The sequence below is a fragment of the Mobula birostris genome, chromosome 1, assembly GCF_030028105.1.
Source record: "Mobula birostris isolate sMobBir1 chromosome 1, sMobBir1.hap1, whole genome shotgun sequence".
Classification (NCBI taxonomy): Eukaryota; Metazoa; Chordata; class Chondrichthyes; order Myliobatiformes; family Myliobatidae; genus Mobula; species Mobula birostris.
The window spans coordinates 4,527,014-4,534,759 of record NC_092370.1 but is presented as its reverse complement, the minus strand read 5'-3'; positions in this window follow the sequence as shown (position 1 = coordinate 4,534,759).

Sequence of the window (7,746 nt, the reverse complement as noted above, 5' to 3'; positions counted from 1 at the left end):
GCATATACAAAGCGGAGGTGCATAGGTCAGGGTGTCAAAGGTTACAGGGAGAATGGGGTTGAGAGGGATGATGGATCATCCATGACAGGCTGAATGGCCTAATTCTGCTCCTATATTTTATGCTCCATAAGACGATAAGACCAAAAGACACAGGAGCAGAATTAGGCCATTCAGCCCATCGAGTCTGCTCTGCCATTCATCATGGCTGATCTCAACCCCATACACCTGTCTACTCACCGTATCCTTTGATGCCCTGACCGATCAGGAAACAGTAACTTCTGCCTTAAATATAATCACAGACTTGGCCTCCACCAGTCTGTGGCAGAGCATTCCACAGATTCACCACTCTCTGGCTAAAAAAAAATCCCTCCTTGCCTCAGTTCTAAAATGTCACCCCTCAATTTTGAGGCTGTGCCGTCTAGTTCTGGACACCCCACACCATAGGAGACATCCTCTCCACATCCACACCATCTAGTCCTTTCAATATTCAGTAGGTTTCAATGAGATTCCCCCACATTCTTCTAAATTCCAGTGAGTACAGGCCCAAAGTTGTAAAATGCACCTCATATGTTAACCTTCATTTCCAGAATCATCCTCATGAACCTCCTCTGGGCTCTCTCCAATTACAACATATCCTTTCTGAGATATGGAACCCAAAACTGTTGAAAAGTGCAGCCTGACCAGTGTCTTATAAAGACTCAGCATTATCTCCTTGAATTATTCTCCTAGAATTCTATTCCCCTTGAAGTAAATGCCAATATGGTAAAAGAAGCTCAGCCTGTAAATAAACCTTCTGCGAGCCCTGCACGAGGACTCCTCAGTCCCTCTGCACCTCTGATGTTTGAACCTTCTCCCCATTTAGATAATAGTCTGCACCATTGTTCCTTTTACCAAAATGCATTATCATACATTTCCCAACACTGTATTCCATCCGCCACTTTTTTGCCCATTCTTCCATTTTGTCTAAGTCCTGCTGCAATCACATTGCTTCCTCAGCACTACCTACCCCTCCACCTATCTTCGTATCATCCGCAAACTTTGCCACAAAGCCATCAATTCCATTATCCAAATCACTGACAAACAATGTGAAAAGTAGCCGTCCTAATACTGACCTTTGAGGAACTCCACTAGTCACCAGCAGCCAACCAGAAAAGGCCCCTTTTATTCCCACTCGCTGCCTCCTGCCTGTCAGCCATTCCTCTATCCATGCCAGTATCTCTCCTGTAACGCCGTAGGATTTTATCTTGTTAAGCAGCCTCGTGTGTGACACCTTATCAAATGCTTTCTGAAAATTTAAGTAAATGACATCCACAGCCTTTCCTTTGTCCACCCTGTGTCTCAGAAAGGCAGCGTCCATTATTAAGGACCTCCAGCACCCAGAACATGCCCTTTTCGCACTGTTACCATCAGGTAGGAGGTACAGAAGCCTGAAGGCACACACTCAGCGATTCAGGAACAGCTTCTTCTCCTCTGCCATCCGATTCCTAAATGGACATTGAACCCTTGAATACTGCCTCACTTTTTAAAAAATACACAGTATTTCTGTTTTTCAACGTTTAAAAAATCTATTCAATATATGTAATTGATTTACTTGTTTATTTATTATTATTATGTTTTATTTTATTTATTATTCTTATTGTTCTCTCTCTGCTAGATTATGTATTGCATTGAACTGCTGCTGCTAAGTTAACAAATTTCACGTCACATGCCGGTGATAATAAACCTGATTCTGATTCTTGTTACTTCCTCAAAGAATTCTAACAGACTTGTCAGGCAAGATTTCCCTTTACAGAAACCATAGAAACATAGAAAATAGGTGCAGGAGTAGGCCATTCGGCCCTTCAAGCCTGCACCGCCATTCAGTATGATCATGGCTGATCATCCAACTCAGAACCCTGTACCTGCCTTCCCTCCATACCCCCTGATCCCTTTAGCCACAAGAGCCATATCTAACTCCCTCTTAAATATAGCCAATGAACCGGCCTCAACTGTTTCCTGTGGCAGAGAATTCCACAGATTCACCACTCTCTGTGTGAAGAAGTTTTTCCTAATCTCAGTCCTAAAAGGCTTCCCCTTTATCCTCAAACTGTGACCCCTCGTTCTGGACTTCCCCAACATCGGGAACAATCTTCCTGCATCTAGCCTGTCCAATCCCTTTAGGATTTTATACGTTTCAATCAGATCCCCCCTCAATCTTCTAAATTCCAACGGGTGCAAGCCTAGTTCATCCAGTCTTTCATCATATGAAAGTCCTGCCATCCCAGGAATCAATCTGGTGAACCTTCTTTGTACTCCCTCATGCTGACTTTGGCTTATTTTATCATTAGTCTCCAAGTACATCGAAACCTCATCCTTAATAGTAGACTCTAACACTTTCCCAACCACTGAGGTTAGGATAACTGATCTATAATTTCCTTCTTTCCCGCCCCCCCCCCTTCTTCAGAGAGTGACAATTGCAATCACAAACAAGAGAAAATCTGCAGTTGTTGGAAATCCAAGCAACACACACAAAATGCTGGAGGAACTCAGCAGGCCAGGCAGCATCTATGGGAAAGAGTACAGTCGACATTTCGGGCTGAAACACTTCGGCAATACTGGAGAAAAAAGCCGAAGATTAGACTTAAAAGGTGGGGAAGGGGAGAGAGGAACACAGGGTGATAGGGGAAACCTGGAGGGCGAAGGGTGAGGTAAAGAGCAGGGAAGTTGTTTGGTGAACGAGGCAGAAGGCCGTGGAAGAAAGAAAAGGGGGGTGGAACACCAGGGGGCGGTGATGGGTGGGCAAGCAGATAAGGTGAGAGAGGGAAAAGGGGTTGGGAAATGTTGAGGCGGGGTGGTTGGGGGCATTTACTGGAAGTTTGACTAATCAATGTTCATGCCGTCAGGTTGAAGGCTACCCAAACAGAAATTTCCAGTCCTCCTGGACCTTGCCCAGAATCAAGTGATTCATGAAAGATCATTACAAGTGCATCTGCTATCTCTTTAGCAACCTCTCTCAGGACTCTGCGACGTAGTCTTTCTGGCTCAGGTGACTTAGCCACCTTAGAACCTTTGAGTTTCCCTCACACTTTTCCCTTTGTAATAGCAATGGCACTCACTCCTGCTCCCTGACACTCACAGACCTCTGGCACACTGCTAGTGTCTTCCACAGTGGAGACAGATGCAAAGTACACATTACATTTATCTGCCATTTCTCTTAACCCCATTGTTACTTCACCAGTATCATTTTCCAATGGTCCAACATCAACTCTCGCCTCCCTTTTACTCTTTATATCACTGAAAAAACTGTTGGTATCCTGCTTTATATTATTAGCTAGTCTGCCCTTATATTTCATCTTTTCCCTTCTTATAGTTTTTTCAGTTGCCTTTTGTTGGATTTTAAAAGCTTCCCAATCATCCAACTTCCCACTGCACCTTATGAACTATTCCCAGAAACTTCAGCCACCTCGGCTCTGCTGTCATCCCCGCCAGTGTCCCCCTCCAATCCACCTGGGCAAGCTCCTCTCTCATGCCTGTGTAATTCCCTTTATTCCATTGTGATACTGATATGTGTGAGTTGTGCTTCTCCCTCTCAAATCGCGGTATGAATACTGCCTAAGGGTTCCTTTACATTAAGCTCCCTAATAAGATCTGGATAGCTTTCAATCTAAGATAGCTTTCCCCAAGTAAGCTGGAGCACAAGCTGTTCTAAAAAGCCATCTTGTAGGTATTCAACAAATTCCCTCTTTTGCGATCCAACACCAACTTGATTTTCCCAATTCCCTTGCATATTGAAGTCCCTCATTACAATTGTGATTATTACATACCCTTATTCCATGCCCTTTCCAGCTTCCTTTACAATCTCAACCCCACATCTCGGCTACTATTTGAAGGCCTATATATGATTCCCATAATAGCTTTTTTTTATCCTTACAATCTCCTAACTCCACCCACAAAGATTTAACATTTCTGACCCTATGTCACCTCTTTCTAAAGATCTAATCCCATCTCTTACCAACAGAGCCACACCACCGCCTAAGCCTTCCTTCCTGTCCTTTCGATCCTTTGATGTTAAACTCCCAACTATGGCCTCTTTCAGCCACAGTTCAGTGATGCCCACAACATCATAGAGACCAATTTCTAACTGCACCACGAGTTTGTTCACCTTATTCCGAATGCAAGGCTCATTTAAAAAGAGCACCTTCATTCCTGCATTCTTCACCCTTTTGAATTTTGCCTCTGTGGTACAATTTGCTTTGTCTGCATTTGTACCCAATCGCTGGTTTGTCCTTCCTTACGTTCAGATTACACCCATCATCTACAGTACTTGTAAACCCACAGGCTCATCCTCAGCTCTACCATACTGGTTCCCATCCCCCTGCCATATTATCTTAAACCACTCTCAACAGCTCTAGCAAGTCTGCACGCAAGAATATTGGTCCCCCTCAGATCAAGTGCAACCCGTCCCTTTTGTACAGGTCACACCAGCCCCGGAAAAAGATCCCAAATATCCAGAAATCTGAATCCAAGACACCTTTTCCAATTCCTCAGCCGTGCATTTACCTGCCGTCTCATTTTATTCGTATCCTCACCGTTGTGTGGCACAGGCAGCAATCCTGAAATTACTACCTTTGAGGTCCTGCTTCACAGCTTCCTTGTAGTCTTCTTTCAGGACCTCCTCCTCCCTTTTACTTCCTACGTCATTGGTACCGATATGTACCATGACTTTTGGCTGCTCACCCTCCCTTTTCAGGATACGGTGGATGTGTTCAGAAACATCGCGGACCCTGGCACCTGGGAGGCAAACTGTCATCTGTGTTTCCTTTTCACGTCCACAGAATCGCCTATCTGTCCCCATGACTATGGAGTCCCCTATTACTGTTGCCATTCTCTTTAGTTCCCTACCCTTCTGAGCTACAGGGCCAGAGTCAGTGCCGGAGGCACGGTCGCTAATACTTCCCCCAGGTAGGTCACCCCATCATCCTCCACAACAGCACTCAAAATGGAGTACTTATTGTTGAGGGGGACGGCCGCACAGGTGCTCTCCACTATCGGACGTTCTCCCTTCCCTCTCCTGGCAGTCCCCCATTTATCTGTCTCCATAGATGCTGCCTGACTTCCCGAGTTCCTCCAACTCCCGTGTGTTGCTCTGGATTTCCAGCATCTGCAGAATCTGTCTTGGTTCTGTGTACAAGTCCCCTCCACGCGGAAGAGCTCTCTTACACACTAGCCTCGGGGTAACGACCTCCCTGTAGCTCCAGTCTATTGCTACTTCACAGGTCTAAAGGTCTAACGGAAATACAGCCACACACACAAAAGGAGCAGAGCACAGGAAACTGGGTCACTGTCAGGCGAGGGAAGAGGAAAGGGCAGGCAGAGCAGGGTTCCCCTGTGGCCATTCCCCTCAACAACAAGTATACCGCATTGGATACTGTTGGGGGGGATGACTTACCTGGGACAAGCTGCAGTAGCCAGATCTCTGGCACTGAGTCTGGCTCTGCAGTGCAGAAGGGAGGGTGGAAAAAGAGGAGAGCGGTAGTGATAGGGGAATCGATAGTTAGAGGTGCAGATAGGAGGTTCTGTGGTTGTGACAGAGAATCCAGGATGGTTTGTTGTCACCCGGGTGCCAGGGTCAAGGATGTCTCTGATTGATTGCAGACATTCTGAAGTGGGAGGGTGATCAGCCAGATGTCGTGGTGCACATCGGTACCAATGACATTGCAAGGAAGAGCGAGGAGGTCCTGGAGAGTGAGTATAGAGAGCTTGGTAGGAAGTTGAAAAGCAGGACTTCGAGGGTGGTAATCTCAGGATTGCTACCTGTGCTACGTGCCAGTGAGGGTAGGAATAGGACGCTCTGGAGGATGAACAAGTGGCTGAGGAACTGGTGTAGGGGGCAGGGTTTCAGATTTCAGGATAATTGGGACCTCTTCTGGGGCAGGTGGGACCTGTACAAGAGAGACGGGTTACACTTTAACTACAGGGGGACCAATATCCTTTCGGGAAGGTTTGTTAGTGCTATTGGGGAGGCTTTAAACTAGATTTGCAGAGTGCCAGAGCTGACAGTGTGGCTGGGGTGAAAATAAATGATGTTAAAAGTTCAAGCAAATCCGCTAATAGAAAGGTTGTGAGTGGTGGTAAAAATCTTCTGAGGTGTATATATTTCAATGCTAGGAGTATTGCGGGGAAGGCAGATGAGTTGAGGGCGTGTATTGACACGTGGAATTATGACCTTATAGCAATTAGTGAAACTTGGCTACAGGAGGGGCAGGACTGGCAGCTTAATATTCCAGGGTTCCGATGTTTCAGATGTGATCGAGGCAGAGGAATGAAAGGTGGGGGAGTAGCATTGCTTGTTAGGGAAAATATTACAGCAGTTGCTCAGGCAGGACAGATTAGAGGGCTTGTCTACTGAGTCCTTATGGGTGGAGCTGAGAAACAGGAAAGGTATGACCACATTAGTGGGATTGTATTACAGACCACCCAATAGTCAACGAGAATTGGAAGAACAAATCTGCAGAGAGATAGCAGGCAACTGCAGGAAACATAAAGTTGTGGTGGTAGGGGATTTTAATTTTCCATATGTTGATTGGGACTCCCATACTGTTAGGGGTCTAGATGGTTTAGAGTTTGTAAAATGTGTTCAGGAAAGTTTTCTAAATCAATATATAGAGGGACCAACTAGAGGGGATGCAATATTGGATCTCCTGTTAGGAAACGAGTTAGGACAAGTGACGGAAGTCTGTATAGGGGAGCAGTTTGGTTCCAGTGATCATAACACCATTAGTTTCAACTTGATCATGGACAAGGATAGATATGATCCTAGGTTTGAGGTTCTTAACTGGAAGAAGGCCAAATTTGAAGAAATGAGAAAGGATCTAAAAAGCGTGGATTGGGATAGGTTGTTCTCTGGCAAGGATGTGATTGGTAGGCGGGAAGCCTTCAAAGGAGAAATTTTGCGAGTGCAGATTTTGTATGTTCCTGTCAGGATTAAAGGCAAAGTGAATAGGAATAAGGAACATTGGATCTCAAGGGATATTGCAACTCTGATAAAGAAGAAGAGGGAGTTGTATGACATGTATAGGAAGCAAGGAGTAAATAAGGTGCTTGAGGAGTATAAGAAGTGCAAGAAAATACTTAAGAAAGAAATCAGGAGGGCTAAAAGAAGACATGAGGTTGCCTTGGCAGTCAAAGTGAAGGATAATCCAAAGAGCTTTTACAAGTATATTAAGAGCAAAAGGATTGTAAGGGATAAAATTGGTCCTCTTGAAGATCAGAGTGGCTGGCTATGTGCGGAACCAAAGGAAATGGGGGAGATCTTAAATAGGTTTTTTGCGTCTGTATTTACTAAGGAAACTGGTATGAAGTCTATGGAATTGAGGGAATCAAGTAGTGAGATCATGGAAACTGTACAGATTGAAAAGGAGGAGGTGCTTGCTGTCTTGAGGAAAATTAAAGTGGATAAATCCCCGGGACCTGACAGGATGTTCCCTCGGACCTTGAAGGAGACTAGTGTTGAAATTGCAGGGGCCCTGGCAGAAATATTTAAAATGTCGCTGTCTACAGGTGAGGTGCCAGAGGATTGGAGAGTGGCTCATGTTGTTCCGTTGTTTAAAAAAGGATCGAAAAGTAATCCGGGAAATTATAGGCCAGTAAGTTTAACGTCGGTAGTAGGTAAGTTATTGGAGGGAGTACTAAGAGACAGAATCTACAAGCATTTGGATAGGCTGGGACTTATTAGGGAGAGTCAACATGGCTTTGTGCGTGGTAGGT